This window comes from Typopeltis vanoorti, chromosome 4 (assembly GCF_054136105.1).
Source record: "Typopeltis vanoorti isolate ZY-2024b chromosome 4, IOZ_Tvanoo_1.0, whole genome shotgun sequence".
Classification (NCBI taxonomy): Eukaryota; Metazoa; Arthropoda; class Arachnida; order Uropygi; family Thelyphonidae; genus Typopeltis; species Typopeltis vanoorti.
Genome location: NC_143552.1, coordinates 86,510,472 through 86,530,355, shown reverse-complemented (window position 1 = coordinate 86,530,355; position 19,884 = coordinate 86,510,472). Strand labels below are relative to the sequence as shown.

At 35.0% G+C, this 19,884-nt stretch overlaps 1 protein-coding gene across 1 annotated transcript in view; it reads right to left on the bottom strand.

Annotated features, from left to right (window-relative positions):
• The window catches only part of LOC150107476 (uncharacterized), a 574,892-nt gene that overhangs the window by 407,730 nt on the left and 147,278 nt on the right, over positions 1-19,884 (bottom strand). The gene's annotated exons all lie outside the window — the stretch shown is intronic.

The following is a 19,884-nucleotide window of genomic DNA, read 5'->3' as shown; positions in this document are numbered from 1 at the left end:
AATAATTACAGTACCTTATTCTAATAGTTTGTGTTTGTCTTGGAAAAAAAAAAAGTAAAATACTGAGAAAGATCAATATCAGTACTACTACCTATAATTATCCCACAAACTATATTCAGTTCCATGGACTCTCCACGTTCCAGATAAATGGAGTATACTAGCTCTAGACATTAGAGAAAACAGGGTCTACAAGCTAATTCCTGTTCCCTCAGCATACCACACTCATATCTACACCACTAACACCAACTTCTCAGGCCTTAACTTATCACAATAAAGTCAATACTCTTTCATTCCTACCAGCCGCATAATATAAAGTTGATATAAGAATAAGACGATTAAACTTCCTTGCATCAAAACAATAAAATAGCCAATTCTTAGTAATTCAATAAGATTCCAGCTTGTAGAACCAGTATCAAGGAAATGTAGGATTCTAAGCACTCAATTTTAATTACTGCAGCAGATATGACATATCAAATTTTATTATAATCTCAGGATTCTGGGTTCATCAACTTTGTTATGTACAGGACTCCTGAGTCATTACAATTACAAGACTCTTAAGATTCATATGCTAGAATTTTTAAAGTGTGGAATGTAAAAAAAAAAAAGATGGTGGAATCAGAGGAAAGCATAATGGAATTGAATGGGAAAAGTGTGAGAAGAATGAGTAATGTATGTGAAGGGCAAACAAAAACATATTTACTGGAAGTAAAGATGTTTTTTTTTTTACTCATTGAATATATGACAAAGAAGACCAAGTGAAACAGATGGGAAAATTAGTAAGAGAGAATAGCTTCAAGGGAGACCAGTATGATAAGAGATATAATGTGAAAGTATTTCTGAAAGTAGTAAAGGAAAAGTGAAGAAGTGAACTAAATCATCAGTTTGTTGCAAATTACGACAAAGTAGAAACTGTATGAGCAGAGCAGAAGGGTTATGACAGTAAATGATACAATGCATATCATATCATATTGATCTGGTGTCGAGACTAGCAGGTGAAAAGACGTACTGTCAGAGAACTCCTGAAAGATTTGTGATTTTTGTTGATTTATTAAGTGTTTTCTTAGATTTAAAAGTGTATTTTTAGTATATTATTGTAGTTTTATTAGTGTAGTTATTGTACTAAAGTGTTTTATAACATAATTTCAGAGAAATTATTAGTTTTTACTATTCTTGAAAATGGCGCCAAAAACCAGTCATAACAAGACAGTGACTAAAGCTAAAGCTAAAGTTGCTACTGAGTAGAGCGTTTGTCCTGAACAAAAACACTGCTGCAGTGATGATAATAATTTATCTGAGGATACGCTGACATTAGAAATAGCTCGGTTAAAAGAAATTATTAGAAAATCGACCAGGGAATCGGAAAAGGTGGAAAAACATTTGTTTAAACTTCGACAGGATAAGAAAAAGGATGAGAACAACAACAGGCAGGAAAATACTGAACTTGGTAATCAAAATATTGATAACAAGGTAAGTCCATTAATATCTAAGAAAAAAAAGAGGGAATATGGTATGGTGACTCAATTTTAAAATTTGTGCTTGCCGAGGGAGTCACCACTTCTAGTTTCCCGGGAGCGAAAATTAAAAATATGACAAACGTAATTAAAAACCAAAAATGAAATGTAAAATAAATGGTAGCGCTGGTAGGTACAAATAATTTAAGTGGTGACAATATGAGAGAAGATATGAAAGGTCTGTTTGAAGAAGCGAGAAAGAAATGTGAAAGAGTAAAAATTGTAGGATTACTACCCAGATACGATAGTATTGAGTTAAGAAGGAGGGCGATGATAGCAAATGATTTCATGCACAGGCTATGTAGAAGATATGGATGTGAGTTTTTTAGATGTGCGGGATGTGCTTGATGGCAGAAAAGATTTGGATAAGTATGATGGCCTGGACTTGAATTCATTTGGCATCAGAAGTCTGGAGAAATTACTTCTTGGTATGAGACTGAATGCAGAGAGTAGGGAAACTAGATCATCGAGGAAGGAATGGGGAAAATGTGTGTGAAAGTTCAACTATGGTATACAAATATGAGAAAGATATGAATGCCTTTGAACATGGTTATGTATGTGGTGAAGGAGTGCAAAAATATGCTTTGGGTTCAGACCTTTTAAGTATGTCTGGGGAGGGAAAAGAGAAAATTCTAGAACAAGACCAAATACATTGCACATCTAATTATAAGAATAGGCTAGGTCGTAATTTATTATGTCTATACACAAATGCTAGGAGCATTAGAAACGAAGGGTCTGAGTTTGTTGCTTTATTGAATATGATGTGGCCTATGATTGTTGGCATTAGTGAAACCTGGCTATCAGAATCAGATATGGTAAGTGGGATCAAGTGTGATGGATATACTATTTTTAGGAATAACAGAAGAGACAGGAGAGGAGGAGGAGTGCCACTAATGATATCAGATGACTTAAGTCCAGTTAGGGTAGAAATGCAAGAAAACAATGATGGTAACAATGTTCCATGTAGCGATGAGTTTGAGTCTATTTGGTGTGAAGTGAAGGTTAACAGACTGAAATATATGGTGGGGTGTTGCTACAGACCTGGCATCTCAGTTGTAGGGGATGAAGAAATGCATCACCAATTTAGCCTTATGGGTACCAAGCGAATGATCATTATGGGTGACTTTAATTTTCCAAACATTGATTGGGTAGAAGAGAAATCTCATGATCAGAAAGAACAGGAATTTATTAAATTGTTGCGAGATAACTTTCTCAAGCAGCATATGAAAGAAGGACCTCGAAGTCAAAGAGTGTTGGATTTGCTCATAGCATCAGAAGGGATCTCTGTCAAGAATATGGCTATTTTACCACAAATTGGTGACAGTGATCATGCTGTTCTTTCTTGAGAAGTATCTACTTGTACTGAAGCTCCGATTAAATCAGGCTACATGCTAAATTACAAAGCTATTATGATCAACTTAGAAGAATACTATCTTTGGTCCCATGGTATCAGTTACTGAATGGAAAAAATGTCAGCAATGCATGGGAATCTTTGAAAAGGTGCTTGAATGAGGGCGGTATCTGAATGTATCCCTAGTGTTCGAAGAATAAATAGGTTGGGAGTGAAATGGATGTGCAGCCTTATTAAGCTAGAGATCCACGAGAAGAAGTTGATGTGAAAAGAATATCATGAGAATAAGAGTAAGAGGAGTTATGAAATATATAAAGCTCAGGCCAGAAAAGTAACGAGTATTGTGAGAAAAGCTAAAACGGAGTATGAAAAGAAATTGGCCATGCAAGCTAAAGGCAATCCAAAAGAATTTTATCGTTATGTCGCAAGCAAAAGAAAGAATGAATGTGGAAGAATAACTTTATTGAGCAGATGGTACTCAAGTGTCGGAAACTAATGAGATTGTTCAGTTAATGAGTGCTCACTTTGCTAAGATATATCAACCAGGTGTATGTAATATGGTGCACAGTGCTACTGCTATATTGGATGAAGAGTTACAGGTTCATGAAAATGAGGTTGAAGAGCTCTTGCATAACCTGGATAAGAATTTGTCAATAGGGACAGATGGAATATCTGCCTGTTTGTTAAAGGAACATTAAACTGAATTGGCTAGGCCAGGGGTGGCCAACCTATGGCGCATGCGCCAAAAGTGGCGCATTGCATGATTAGAAGTGGTGCACTGGACCCCAGAGAAAAATTTTTTAAAATTTTGCATACGATTTATATATATATATATATAACACAATTAACCTACCACTGAATTCTAGAGTGTGCACTTATTATACTTGTTTGATCTTGATCAGATGCATGTCAGCATTTGATCGGCAAATGCTGACATGCATCTCATTTCATAATATTCAATGAACTTCTGATTTGATGTGAGTGAACAATTCTGTGTTTTCGAACTTATATGTTTTTATTAACAGTTCTTTTAAGTTTAAGATAAGATTTCTGTTTTCATGAAGGCTTAATATAGTTCTGTAAATTTAAAAATAAATTTTTTCATTTTGAACGCATATGTCAAGTTCTTGCCTGTTCCCTAATTTGCTGATTACTGAAACCTGCAATTATTCAGTGTATTTGTATGTGTGTGTTTTTATGTTTTTTTATACAATATCTTTCCTTTTTATTTACGTATAGTAGGTTTATTCCCAAAATTTAACCGATCATCAGCAAAGCTTTCGTAATGAGAATGTTTGGGTTGTGTGTGTGTGTGACTGCCAGCTGATCGACTGTTTTATGGCAGGAAGCGATCTCGTATTTCATTGGACATAATATATTACGAGAGAGAGATGAAAACTCTCTATGAAAAAAAAATATATGTGATTTTTAAACTTATAAAACTGTATTAGGCCTTCATGAAAACAGGAATCTTATCTTAAAACTTGTAGAAATGTTTTTAAATGTTCATAATGTTTAAAACGATAAAATAATTAAAATAAATTATTTAATAATAAGCTTTACTTTGTGAAATAATTTTTTTTTACAGTCAGTTACCCATTACTTTGCAAAAGAAAATGAGCAGAAGAAAAGCAGAAGGCGATAGCAAGTGCCAGTTTAATGAACTATGGGAAAATGAGTTCTTATTTATTGCAGGTCCTTCAGGAAAACCATTGTGCACTGTTTGTGAAAGCACTCTCTCTCAGATAATAGAAGACATGATCTTAACAGACACTATAGAAAACGTCAAGCTGAATTAGAAGAAAAACTGAAGTTAGTTCCTGGGTCTGAGTTGTGGAAAGAATATGTGGTTAAGAAAAAGGAAGAAATAAAAAAGAGACAAAATATATTTGTGAAACGAAGTTGTGAAAGTGTGGCAATGCTGGAGGCATCTTATGAAATTGCTTTTGTGTTGGCTAAAAAACACAAGCCTTTCTCTGATGGAGAGGAAGTTGTTAAGACCTGTCTCGAAAAATTTACAAAATGTCTTGGTGATAAGAATGTTGAAAGGAAAGTAAACCAAATTGCTCTGTCCAAGCAAACAATTACAAGATGCATTGAAGAACTTTCCCATGATGTTACTGAGCAATTGAAAGACCGTGTTCATGCTTGTTCTTTCTTTTCTTTAGCCTTGGACAAATCCACTGACACATGTGATGTAGCCCAATTAAGCATTTTTATAAGAGGAATTGATGGTAATTTTAACATCTTTGAAGAACTTATCGGTCTTGAGTCACTTCATGGAAAAACCAGAGGGTCAGACATGTTTGACAAAGTAAAGTCATGTCTAGAAAATCAACAACTAGATTCTAATAAGCTTAACAGTGTTTGCACTGAGAGCACCGTCAATGGTAGGTAGAGTTTCTGGGACTGTAACTTTACTTGAAAGGTTTTTAGGTCATTCTCTACTAAAGTATCACTGTATTATACATGAAGAATCTCTGTGTGGAAAAACTCTAAATTTGAAGCATGTTATGATACCAGTCGTAAAGTATGTGAATAAAATTAGAGCAAGAGGGTTAAACAGAAGAGAATTCAGAGAATATTGTGAACTGCTAGATATGGAATATGGTGATCTCATCCTTCATTGTGAGGTGCGCTAGCTTTCTAAAGGACAAGTTCTCAGTAGATTTTGGAAGCTGAAAGAAAGTGTTCGTAATTTTCTGGAAGAGAAGGATGAGCTGCATGAGAAAAAAGCCCTGTTGTGTGATGAGAAATGGCTATTTGATTTAGCATTTTTAGTTGATGTTACCAGCCACCTCAATGATCTAAATTTGAAACTGCAGGGCAAGAACAAATTGTTTCCTAGCTTAGTAAATGACATCAGTGCATTCAAAATGAAATTAAAACTGTTCATCTCCCAGTTAGAAAACGGGGATTTAAGTCAATTTCCACATTTAAAAGAACATAGTGAATCTGTTGAAGATAATGGCAACTTTACAGAATATACTGAGAAACTCAGATTATTCCAAGAGTCCTTTAACAGTCGTTTTTAGCAATTTTGCCGAAGAAGAAGACTGCATACTTGCATTTATAAATCCCTTTTCACTTACTGAACAAAAAATCTTGACGATGCCTAGTAACATACAAATAGAACTTATTGATCTCAAAACCAATTCTTTATTGAAAATAAAATTTAATGAACTTCCATCACTCCCAGATGCTTCTGATATAATTAATTTCTTGTGATCGTTGCCCTGTGAGCATTTTCCAGAACTGAGAAAATTTGCTCAGAGTTATATCTGTCGTTTTGGAACTACATACAGATGCAAACAAGCATTTTCATCAATGAAAATGATTAAGAACAAACTACGGTCGTGACTGACTGATTCAAATTTGAAAAACTGTTTGATGCTTTCTGTAACTGATTTAATTCCAAACATTACAAGCTTAGCAAAAGCAAAACAAATTCAAAAGTCTCAATAAAATAATTAATGTTTATCTTGTCTTTATATGAAATCCTTTTATTTAAAACTGCTAAAAGTGTCTATGTTATCATATATATAATAAATCATTTTATGCATAAATGTTAAATATATCCATATTACCATATTTTAAAAGGGCTGAAAAGTGGTATAAGTTTGTATGCCGCATCTTAACTAAAATTGAAAAAATTGATGCATGAACTATAAAAGGTTGGCCATCCCCTGGGCTAGGCCTTTCACACATTTGTATAACTTGAGTCTCAGCTTAGGAACGATACCACAGGAATGGAAGGAATGTATGACAGTTCCATTGTACAAGGGTGGTGCAAAAACTGATGTGTCTAACTACCGACCTATTAGTATCTCTGGTGTGGTAGTGAAGATTTTAGAGAAATTAGTTAAGAACTCGCATACAGAAATGGGTAGACAAGCATTCTATACTATGCAGGGAACAGCATGGGTTTACTAAAGGAAGGTCATATTTTAGCAATTTGCTCATATTTTATAACAATGTTACAGCCGAGCTGGATAAAGGGAATGGATACACTATAATAATGCTGGATTTTTCTAAGAAATTTGATAGGATACCACACGATAGGCTGTTATGTAAACTGGAGAATATGGGACTGGAACATAATCTACTGACTTGGATCAGGGGATGGTTGACAAACAGATATCAAAAAGTGGTATACAGATACAGTGGATGTGAATCTGCCAGATTTAAGGTAACCAGTAGTGTACCTCAGAGTTCAGTCCTTGGGCCATTATTGTTCAATCTATACATTAATGACATCAAGCACGCTCTATCATCAGATTTGCAATTGTTTGCTGATGATGCGAAGATAGGCAGGGCAATCAGGGATGCTACTGATATTCAGAAATTACAAAATAATTTGAATAGACTGGAAACGAAAATGGCTGTCAGTTTAATGTTAGTAAGTGTAAAGTTATGCACTTTGGCGTGATTAGAGTTCCAGCAGATATTATATTAGCGGGGTTATGCTACAAGAAACTGAAGAGGCAAGTGATCTTGGTGTATGGATGGATAAGAATTTAAAGTTCAAAGATCACATAGCAAAAGTTGCAAATACAACTCAGAGGATAATTGGTATGTTGAAGCGAACCTTGATGTGTAAGGATAAGGAAGTAATTTTGCCTCTTTATAAGGCTTTGATAAGACCACACTTGGATTACTGTGCACAGATTTGGTCTCCCGGGTTCCAAGGAGATAAAGAAGCTGTGGAAAGGGTGCAAAGAAGAGTTACAAAGATTATATCCGGATTATGGGATTTAGATTATGAGGACAGATTGCAAGTATGTGGATTACAGACTCTGGTTAACAGGAGAAAGAGGGGTGATAAGGTAGAGGTCTATAAACTTTTGAATGGGTGTTATAGCATTTCAACTGATGAAATTTTTCGTTATATGGAAGGCAGGGAGAGAACACGGGGGGGGGGGGGGGGCATCTATGGAAGTTAAGGTTGTTCTCAGTCAAGAAAGGGTTAAGAGCTAGGCTTTTCTCCCAGAGAGCAGTGAGTGAGTGGAATAATTTGCCCTTACAGGTAGTGAGTGCATCTAGTGTGAAAAATTCAAAGGTATGTATGATAGCTGGGTTGGGTAATTTACAGCCTCCCTTGATGAGTCCTTGACTTCCTAGAGGTCTTCGATAATAATAATGATAATAATAATAATAATACACAGATTGTGTAGGAGGAATGACATACAGTGTGGATGTTTAGAATGAATTTGAGAGGAGAAATTTGTATCAGCAATTTGGAATTAAGCATCTGGAGTGACTGCTTGTCTATGAGAGCATGTACATAAAATGATTGAGGAAAATTAGAGATATTTTAGGATGGAAACATGAGAGAGTGACCTCAGCCATAGCTGAGCCATGAGGTGATTTACTGCAGAATGACGGTGATCAGAAAAGTGACAGAATAGAAAGAATGACCCAGCATATAACAAGATACATTTATGGGAGAAAAAATAGAAAAAGAAGGAAAAGAAACATGAATGTAGTATTTCGGGTTACTGAGTGGAACAGAATGATATGGAATGATCATTACAGGATGAAACAATATATATGGATGTGAGGGGGATACTGCAATATTTGTATACTAATGCCAGAAGCATGGGAATAAAAAAGATTAGTTTTTGGTTTAGGTGAGTTTGACTTGGCAAAATTATAATGGGAGGCAATATATTTGCATACCTGGTATAAAACACAGAGGCCAACATGACAAAATATTGTTGAAGTAATTATTGTGACACTCCTTGTTATAGAATGAAGAATGCTGATATGCATATTCCTATCACAACACATCTTATGGTGCTATGTAAGGCAAACATATATATATCTCTAGAGAATCATCATCCCTAAATGTAACTTTACATCTATATAATGTCAAACAAGTTGCAAAAATGAACTAACAGCATTTGAAAGAAGTTATTATATGATGCCATATCGGTGGCCTATTGTTCATGATACTGGTAAAAGACTGCAGCATGCATTAAAGAAAACCAGGCAACAGAAATCTAAGAGTGCTATCTCAGTCAAGACATGCACAGAAAGCTAACATCATTTGAAGAAAAGGTGCTTAGAAAAGTGGTACTGAAATCTCCAGTCCAATATCAAAATGAAACACCAGGAGTTTAAACTTTATAGTGAATTCTAGTTAGCAAGACTATCAAAACAGCTGGAGTCAGTTATATGGAAGAAAAGCCACATATTACCAGCCTGTTTGGTCAAGTAGTTAGCATATCCACTCTTCAACCAACAGACTGCAGGTTCAAATCCTACCAATGACCTGGATGTTTGTGATCATCGGTGGGAGATGAATTTCATTGCCCAGAGTGAGACCATCACCCTACTTAATGGCGGTCTGAAGTGGTTCAAAAAAGTTCCGTGTTTAGTCTTTAGTGTAGGGTTTTTGGTCTATCTAAAAAGTAAATAAAAATACCAAAAAATAAATAATGTAGTTACCGAAGAGCTAAAGCAACGAACTATTGCAACTTTACAGAAAATTAAAAAATATGAAGCAGGAATCAACCAATATGTACAAAATATTCAATTTCGATTGAACACCATCACTTCTTTCAATCTCTGCAAGAAAATACAAATGTAAACAATCATTTGCTATTAAATGTTTGAAGAAACACTCAAATTTTAGAAGTCAATCAGGGACAATCCTATTCAACATAATAAAAATGCCTCATGGATTAAGGAGATAGAATCAGAAATGAAACAAAAACAAATGCAAAGTCGCATTATTAAATGGTCAGAATACATGGATTTTGGTTAAAGCATCTAACTGGTCTACATGGTTGAATTGCAGAACAATGTAATTATTTGTTGCAGTCAAGCTCAGTAATAGATAAACTGGATGATATCTAGGCATATATTTCTCTTCACGAAAGACAAGAAGTAGGCTGTAGACCCAAGTAACTATGATGCAATAACATGCCTGCCAACTATTCTTCAGGTGTTCACTGCAATCATAACAAATTCCATATACCACTACTTATCAAATAATCAAATTTATCTGATTGAACAAAATGGAAATTTTAAAAAATCTAGAGCAGTGGTTCCCAACCCTTTTCCACTTGTGTACCCCTTTTAAACCCATTTCTACAAATTGTACCCCTTGTTTTAAAAATAGCTGTTTTTAAATACTGACATTTATTGTTCCATAACTAAAGTTTTGCATTTTGTTTACTTTACTTGTTTTTCTGCCATTACTGATTATTTTTCGTGTACCCCTGAATGGCCCAGCATGTACCCCCCTGGGGATACGTGCTGGGCCATTCATACCACCGGTTAGGAACCGATGATCTATAGGAACATAAGATAATGTGCATCCTTGTCTTACCCCTGATTTTATTTCAAGCCATCTTCCTGTATTTTCTTCAATTTTAACTGCTGAATGACAACTGATGGATTGCTGATGTATAATGTTCCACTCACCCCATATAACTGTGTTTTGAAAAGCTTTTCTCTGGGCACCTTGTTGTACACCTTTTCCAGATCTACAAAACTTAAGTACAGATCCTTGTCATATTTCCACGATTTCTCAACTATTTGTCTTAAAGTGAAAATCTGAGCTTGACAACCTCTATTTGGCCTGATCTTTCTCAACCTCTTTTCAAGTATGCTTGAAAAGCATACTTGAAATCTTAACTAAAATCGTAAATCTTACTTGGAAGGTATAGCTTCCTTGCCTTGTATTAAAAAAAACACAGATAAGAAGTGAAAGTGCTTAAACAGTACAACTTAAAAGTGGCCTTTACACCTGTACAAAAAGTCTCATTGTTGCTACTATCATCAAAAAAAACAACCTAATTCTCCTCTCAAGAGACCACATACAAAATTTTCTGCGCATGAAATATCTACTATATTGGACAGCATAATCTGGAGAGATCTGCATGAAAGAATATGGCAAAGAAAAGCTAAAGGTACTTTGGCTTTTCTTTTCAGTTTGCAAGAATGTCTTGTACTGAATTCAACAACTATATTCATAGGTTCAAAGAAGCCAGTAAAATGCCACATACTCCAATCCAGTGTAAAAAAAAAAGGTCTCATGTTAAACCAACTTTTGTCAGCATACATCAAAGACCTGCATGGCTGTGGATTGGGATGCAGTCGTCATGATACAACATAACACAACAATCAACCACATCAACCACAACTCCTCATTAGGAGGGGACTCAACCCATCCTAGGGCAGATGAGAAGGATATGATAGAATCAGTTTCAGAAAGGAAAGACAGTGAGTAGACATATTACTTAAAATTATAATAATGGAATTAACTCACGTAAAATATTCTTTATTAGTAGAATTTTCACCTGAGTATCACAGGCATCATCAGGTACAAGTACAAAGGATAATTAAACAATAACTGACATATTCACAAGCAGTGGCACAGTCAGGATTTAATCTTTGGGGGGGGGGGGGGGTGAGTAGACGATTTGAGACTACACATTACACCTTGCATTAGAGCTATTACTGAGCATTTGCAGTGATTGCCAATACATGATACCTGTGATCTCCTCTGACAAACAAGCGCCCAAGCACTATTTCGTTCGCCTTGCATTCACAGAGGCCAGGATTGACGAGAGCTATAGGGTATTCCCACCTTATGTGACTGCTAATTCATAAGAAGCATAGAAATAGAAGACATGACACAACATAAATTTTTTTTAAAAAATGAATTTTAAATAGGAAAACATTTTTGGAAATAATTTTTCTAGTGTTTTTTTTTGGGGGGGGGAGACCTCCCCCCCTCCCCACTGGGTGCGCCAATGTTCACAAGGGGCCATTTAAGTAGCTATAGTAAGATAACTAAAAAAAAAAAACTATGTCTATTATATATATGTGTATACAATTACAAAAGAGGAAGGATTAGCTGATTTATAGAGTACTATCTCCCACAAAGGGGATATATGTAGATCATCAGATCTGTTTACGTTAGGGAAGTGAAGTAATGTTTCACATGTTTCTTTGTAAAGCCGTTCCACGAGGAACCGACTTATGTGAATGACTATTGTCTTGTTCCAATGAACTCTATGTCTAGTGTTGATGGCATTCTCTGCAAGTCCACACTTTTCAGGTTCAAGGTACTGAATATACGACTTGTCTTCTTCTAACCGGATATGAGCAGATCTTCCTCTTTTTCCTGTTTGTCCCATCAAAAAAATCTCCACATTCCTCACGTCTCCAAAGGACAAGCTCCCACATCTCAGCTATCCGGATGTCTACCGGATTCCCTACTCTTGTGGGTTATCATATTTCAGACAAACAGGGAGATCTGTTCTTATCCGGTAAGAAGATGTAATACTCAGGTGAAAATTCTACTAATAAAGAATATTTTACATGAGTTAATTCCGTTATTATAATTGTAAGTAATATGTCTACTCACGGTATTTCCTTTCTGAAACCGATATCGAGACTTCACGGAGAGTCTACTTCCAAATAATGTGCTAGATACGGTAACATATTAGTTAAGAAGGCTAAATGTATTAACAGAATAATATTCCTAAAGTGCCGTACAATGGCTCAGGTTATTCCTATCTGCTGTAAATTAAAAGAAGTTTTTAGGTCTCAAAGAGCCCATCAGATCTATTTCAAGGCCAGTAGGTCACTTTAAATTATCAGCTACAAGAAGCAAAAAAATCTCTTGCCCTCTTAATAAAGAAATAGTAGATATCAAAAACACTCTATAATCAGTATTAGAGGCTGAAACTTTTAACACCATTTTATGCATATCATCGACGTCATACCAAAAGGTTTTTAATGCTTCCTGTGAAAGATTAAAACATAAGTTTGATTCACTGGTGAGCCTCCCCAGATCCAGAAATAATGTCTCTGATACAGATAGAGTAGTTATTAATGTGTCTGGCTGTCCGCCAACAGACAGCAAACATTTTGTTTTGTCCAAAGGTCATAATTTTGCCGTTGCTCTGAATAAGGTACCCATAATAGATTTTTTTCATAGCATAAACAGAGGTATTCAATCCTTGCCCCAAAAAACTGCTAACAGGACAAGATTTGAATGTGCAAAAATTCTTTTTAATGCTAAACTTCCTCGGCCGAATCTATCTTAACTCCGAACTAAAAGCACTGAAATCGCTGAAGACTAATAAGAACCTAATTATTATGAAAGATGACAAAAGGAAGGCTGTAGTTATTCAAGACAGAAGGAATGTAAAAGAAGAAACAGCAGGCCCGCGGGTTGCATGCCTGTAACGTGATTTTGTGTGGCCCACAGCAGGATAAAAACTATATTAAACTATATGTATTATTAATTTAGCTATTAGTTTCGACCACAGATTTCCTGATTGATATACTAGTTATATTCATTATTTCTGATGATGGAAACAATTTGTATTCTCGACACGGAATCAAAATTGCTTTAAAAAGATTACTCAATTTATAAAATCTACTGTTTCTCTGTGTGAGTTGTAGTAGTGGGAGTAGTAGATTTCTATGCACTCCAGAGTAACGCATCATTGAAAGTCACTTGCTCTGCTCTGGTTACATTGATCAGTTTCACAGTTAACAGTGTTATTGTTGCAGTTTGTGTCCCCTGGTCAGTTACTTCAGCCTTTGTGTACTACGAGTAAGAAACGTAAGATCTGTGAAGAAAACAGGTCATTTCAGGAGAAATGAGAAAATGAATTTCTGTTTATAAACAATAACGACAACAAACCACAGTGCCTTGCGTGTTTGCAAGTATTGTCTGTACACAAGGAATATAACCTCATACGCCATTACATACAGCACCATGCCGCTAAATACCAAGAATACGTTGGACAAGTACATACTAAAATTGTACATAATTTGAAGAGAAAGGTTAGTGCTCAAAAATCTATTTTTACTATACCAACATCAATACAAAACAAGCTCACTCTTGCCATCATTTGTTAAGCGCAGAGATAGCACAAGCAAAAAAATCATTATCTGATGGTGAATTTGTAAAACACTGTTCTGTGAAAAACGGCACATGCATCTGGGGAAGATAAAATTGCCAGTGAGTTTGAAAGCGTCCCACTATCAAAATGAACTGTAACAAAAAGAGTCGAGGAAATAAGTTCTCACATATTAAATAAATTAAAACGTGTTATTACAGATTCAGCTTACTTCTCATCGGCTATGGATGAATCAACTGACATAATGGATACACTAAATTAAGGGATTTTTATCCCTTTAATTTAATTAACTTCACCAGAAAAAATAGCCATTTGGCTTTTTATAATAGATACACCTCAACTTCTAATTTTCATTCGAACTGTTTCCAAAGACTTTGTTATTAATGAAGAGCTACTAGCATTAGAGTCATTGCATAACACAGCCAAAGGTCAAGACATTTATGATGCAGTTCTGAAGGTTGTAAATGGTACTGGTGACATCAACAATCTCACAGCTATTGTGACAGATGGCACCAAATCAATGCATGGTATTCAAACAGGCTTAGTTGGCTTACTAAGGAAGGCTGGAATCAATTGCCCTGTATTGCACTGCATTATACATCAGGAGGCTATGTGTGGTAAAATTCTGGAGATAGATGTATGAAAACTATAATGAAGTGTGTCAATCTAATTAAGGGCAGAAATCGGGTCTTGACACACTGCAAGTTTCTGTCTTTTCTAACAGAAATGGAAGCAGAATATTATGATTTAGTATTGTACACAGAAGTATGTTGGCTAGGCAGAGGGAACTGTTTGAAATGTTTTGTTTTGCTTTGAGAAAGGAAATAAAACAGTTTATAGAGGAACACGAGAAGACAAACAAAGAACTAATCACAAAACTATGTGATCTTCATTTTAACAGCTTACTTGCCTTTCTAACAGACATCACATACCACATGAATGAACTCAACATGAAGTTACAGGGACGTAACCATACAATCTCAGATTTAGTTAGACACCTAGATGGGTTCATAAGTTGACTAAAGGTTTTTAAATTCACCCTAGTCAGAGGAAACTTGGTACATTTCCCTTCCTGCAGGGAGTTGATGGAGGAAAGCCATGACATTGACTTCACGTTTTCTGTGCTAATGTTAGACCAACTTTTGGAGCAATTCAGTAAACGATTTTCTGACTTCAGTGACATGCAGCCACAACTGACATTATTTAACAACCCAATGAAATGCGACATTTCAGAGCAGTATGACACTATTCAATTGGAGTTGTGTGACCTTTAAAGTGACCCCTTTTTCCAGTCAAGGATGGAGATAGGCATTGACTTTTGGAAACTAGTACCAAGGGGAAAATATTCTGCATTGAGTGATTTCAGCTTGAGAATTGCATCTACGTTTTGGAAGCATATACATATGTGAATGCACTTTCTCAACTATGAGGGCGGTTAAATCATCACAAAGAAACCGACTGACTGATGACTACCTTCGGGATTTGTTACGAATATCGTCATCATTGTTGAAAATCAACTTTGATGAACTTGTTGTCGCACATCAATGCCCAGTGTTCTCATTAAGTTGTGTTACATGCAGTGGCAGCCTGTACATAAGAACTGTGACACTGCAGCACCCCCAAGGAAAAAATGAAAAAATTAAATTTTGTTTGTGTTTATAAATAATAACAATGCTTACAACATTATATAAATGCAGTACAACATATTAAAGGTTAGAGTTTATGTTTTGACATTGATTGAATAGTTAATGATTGGAATTGTTCGTTAACACTTTAGATTACGAAACAAATGCACTGCGATCTAACGTCGATATTGGTTTGCTCTTATCATTGCACTAACATGCAATGACAAGTTGCAGTTGGGAATGATGTTAGTTACGTCATTCCCAACTGTAACTGCTCAAACGGCAGTGTATTTTTAGTATGCTTATGCGACTTATTTCTGTGAGATATGAAACGTTTATTATTGGTGCATGTACGTGGTGAATTATTTTTGGTAAATCTTATTTTATTTTGTTAAAATAACATATAATTATTTATTTATTATAGATACAAGGCTGAATTATGATGGGTGTCACTGCTGAAAATATGAAAAGAATAATATTTTTTCAATTATCGTTACATCATTAGATACACTGCCGCTTGGGCAGTGTATCTTATGCCTGCGCTCGTTATTTCTGTGAGATATGAAACGTTTATTATTGGCACGTGTTCATGGTGAACTATTTTTTTGTGAATCTTATTTTATTTTGTTAAAATAACATATAATTAATTATTTATTATAGATACAAGGATGAATTACGACGAATGTCACTGTTGAAAATATGAAAAGAATTATATTTTTTCAATTATTGTTACACAAAATAAATGCACTGCGGTCTAACAGCAATTTTGTTTGCACTTGTCATTGCTATAGATACAAAACTTTTATTATTGGTGTTTGTTCGTGGTGAGGATGAAATATTTTTAATAAAGCAATTTTTAATATGTAAATTTATTTATTAATAAAATTAATAAATTCGTTACTGATTAGGAAAAAAATGTTTTTTTTTTTTTTTTTTTTTTTTTTTTTTTTTTTTTTTTTTGTATATGCAGCACCTCCACTTAAAATTTTCATCAGCTGCCACTGGTTACATGTAAAAAAAAACCCAGAAATATGTAATTAAATTTAATTTAACAACTCGTTTAAATCAATCAAGTATTTTATATTGCTCTCCCAGTAGTAAAATGATTTAACAAATATAGTAATTCAATACATATAACTATTGCCTTGAACAAATGCAGAATTTATTTTTATTTAAGTTCTGTCTAAAAGTGTATGGCCCGTGACACTACCACTCATCATATATTGGCCCTCGTATAGAATGAAGTTGGCCACGTCTGGTCTACATCTATCCTCTTTGTGGGAGATAGCACGTTTTAAATGAGCAACTCTTTCCAAATTTTATTTAGGGGTGTGTGTGTGTGTAGGTATTTTATTTATTTTTTTATTTTAAACATAACAATCTTACATACTGGATTAGCCAGTTTTTGGTTCTCTGCAGTCAGGCAGAGAGGTTACATGCTCATTCTTTGTTGAGGTATGTTACATAGGAATATCAGTTATTGTAAGGTGAATTACATTTTTTGTGCCATTAACAGTTATTTTAACATGATACTGTTTAAGAACGTAACAGTTGCTAAAGGACAATATTATCTATTTACATATTTACATAAGAGTAATAGATGATCATTATTCACACTGTTAAACACAAAAAATCTTTCTTCCCCCTTTCTTTGGGAGGGGGGGGGGGAGATGATGTCACTTCTATGTTGGAAAGTGGACTATGATGCAATCACCGTGCTCAGCCAGTAGTTGATTCTATGGATTCCAGCCTTGGTGAAAAAGATCTAAGGTGTTGTTCTGCCTGTGATGGTAATGCTCGTGTAGGATCTGACTTCTCACCTTTTGTTTGAAGGCTGCAAGGAGTTGGTCAGCTGCCTCTCCCTGTGCGTGAAGCTGTTGTGCTGTCTGGTCTTGTATGTGAGATAGAAGCTGTATATTACCGCTTTCACAGTGCTGAAGAGGTGGTTACAGAATGCATGATTATTTGACTCTGCATGGACGAGATTGAAATACTCCTCTTCTGTATGAGGACTCCTGCAGGCTAAAGCTGCCATTTCCTGAGATAAACAGATTAATTGTGTGTTGGCTGGGCATTCTAAGTAGATATGCCAGACTGTTCCTGATCAGTAGAAGAACAGGCAGTTATCTGAGACATCTGTGTTAAATTTTTGTAATACAGTTGGAGTAGGTAGTGCATTGTGCCACATTCTCCACTGAATATCTGCATCGGATTTGGTGGCTCTTGTGCGATATGGTAGGTCCCAGTGAAATAGTATTTGGTAGGATGATGCAGGATTTTCCAATAAAGTGCTTTGGTTCGGCTATTGTGTTAGAATGCTGTAGATTTTGTTTATATTGCAGGGTGTAAGTTTTTCCCATGCATTGTTGATTTTTATCAGAAAGATAGGCACCAGATCTTCTGAGTCAGGAGGACTGAGCCCCTCTTGTGCTATGCTATCAGGCATAGCAGCTTGAAAAGCGGATTTTACAGTGTGTATTTGCTCAGCCTGATTCCCATATTCCAGGTTTTCAAGTGATTTTGGAAAGCGCCAGGTGAGGCTCAGAGAAAGAATGTCACCCAAGATCCTCATGCTTTGCCAGCTCTATGAAGGAAAGAAAATCTCTTTCTGAGTGATAGGGTTTCTTACCATCGTGTTGTGGAAGATGGGTTCCACGAGGATTTCAGGAAGGGATGCTGTCTTCACTGTGTGTGTGTTGGAAGTTTAGCTTCTTCCATCTTCGAAGGACATCTTTGTAGAAGTTTGATTCTCTTTCTCCACAGTTAAGAATGGCAACAATGCATGTGCCAGTGAATCTATTGTTAAATTCACTGGCATGTGCACTGTTGTCATTCTTAACTGTGGAGAAAGAGAGACCTCTAGTGGGAGAAGTGAAAATATATTCGGTGATTGTGTGCCATTTCCTGTTGTAGGGCATTAAGGAGAAAGCAAGTGTGGAATGTTGTTATCCTGTTGTCAATGGAGCTCATTGACAATAGGATGACATATCCATATATATATATGTAGATGGATAGATAGATAGAGAGATAGATATCCTTAAGTTAGGAAATTACTGACCTTGTTTAGTCCTCTCACATTAGCTACTTAGGTAACACTTTTTAGAATTATCTGTTACTGTTTAATTGCCATTTTATTATCTGTACTGGCTAGGCAAAAATTTTACATTAAATAAGTTTTTTAAGTGAGTTTTGCTCAATTTTAATATTTCTTTTGATTATGTCAACTCACAGTCTATTAGTGAAACAAAAAACAGATACAACACTCAGAGTGGTAACCATGTATTATGAGCTTTCACTTTTCATGATAACAGACAGTGACAAGAGCATATATATTATTGCACGATCTTCTTCTTTTAACCTTTTTTATAGCCACTTCTGGCTATAGGTGTTCCCCAATTCTCTCCATCTGTTTCTATCCTAAGCTTATTGGCAAATTCCAATTGTTTTCCTTATATCATCTGACCATCTTCTTTCAGGTTTTCCCACTGATCTTTTACTTTCATATAGCTGCTACTCCAATAAACCTTTTGTACATCTATTGTCCTTGAGTCTTGCAATGTGTCCCACCCATATCCATTTCTTTTGAAGAATGTTTCTCCAATGTCTAAAAATTTTGTTTTAGCCCTTATTTCTTCATTTTTGATGTTATCTTTGAGTCTTATGTTTAGCAGATATCTTTCTATTCTTCTTTGTTTTTTGCATTTTATCTATTATTTCCTTTTTGACTGTCCAGGTTTCTGCTTCATATGTCATAACAGCCAATACACATTGGTTGAATAGTCTTGCTCTGTTCTCAGGTTTTCATTTTTCTGTTTAAAAATCTCTTCAATTTTCTATAAGCTGACCATCTCATTCCTATTCTTCTTTTCACTTCTTCCATGATTTCTTGTTTCTTCATTGTTAACAATTTTCCAAAGTATACATACTCATTTACTATTTCAATTTCTTTACTGTTTACCATATTTACCTTAATAATGTGTCTTTTATCGTATCCTTTTCAGTTTGTCATTATTTGGATTTTCTCAGAATTAATGTCTAATCCAATTTCTAGTGATTTAGTTGTTAGATCTTCTATCGTTTCTTTAAATCTTTTATATTGTTTGCAATAATAAATATATCATCAGAAAATCTTAGGTAGTTTAATCTAATTCCATTAATATTGACTTCTATATTGGACCACTCTAAATTGCTGATCATATGTTCCAATGTTAATGTGAAGAGTTTGGGAGAAATAGTGTCTCCTTGCCTTATTCCTTGATTTATATGAAATTTTTTGCTTATTTCATTGAGAACGATATTTGCTATAGCATTTTCATAAATATATTTTATTGTCAATAAATTGTTTTTCAATGCCATAATCTCTAAGGTCTTCTATTATTGATGATGTTTTTATGCAATCAAAAGCTTTTTTAAAATCTACGAAGGCCATGTGAAGAAGGTTGTATTAATTGCATTTTCCAATAAGCAGGCTTATTGATTTAATATGATCTATTGTACTGAAGTTC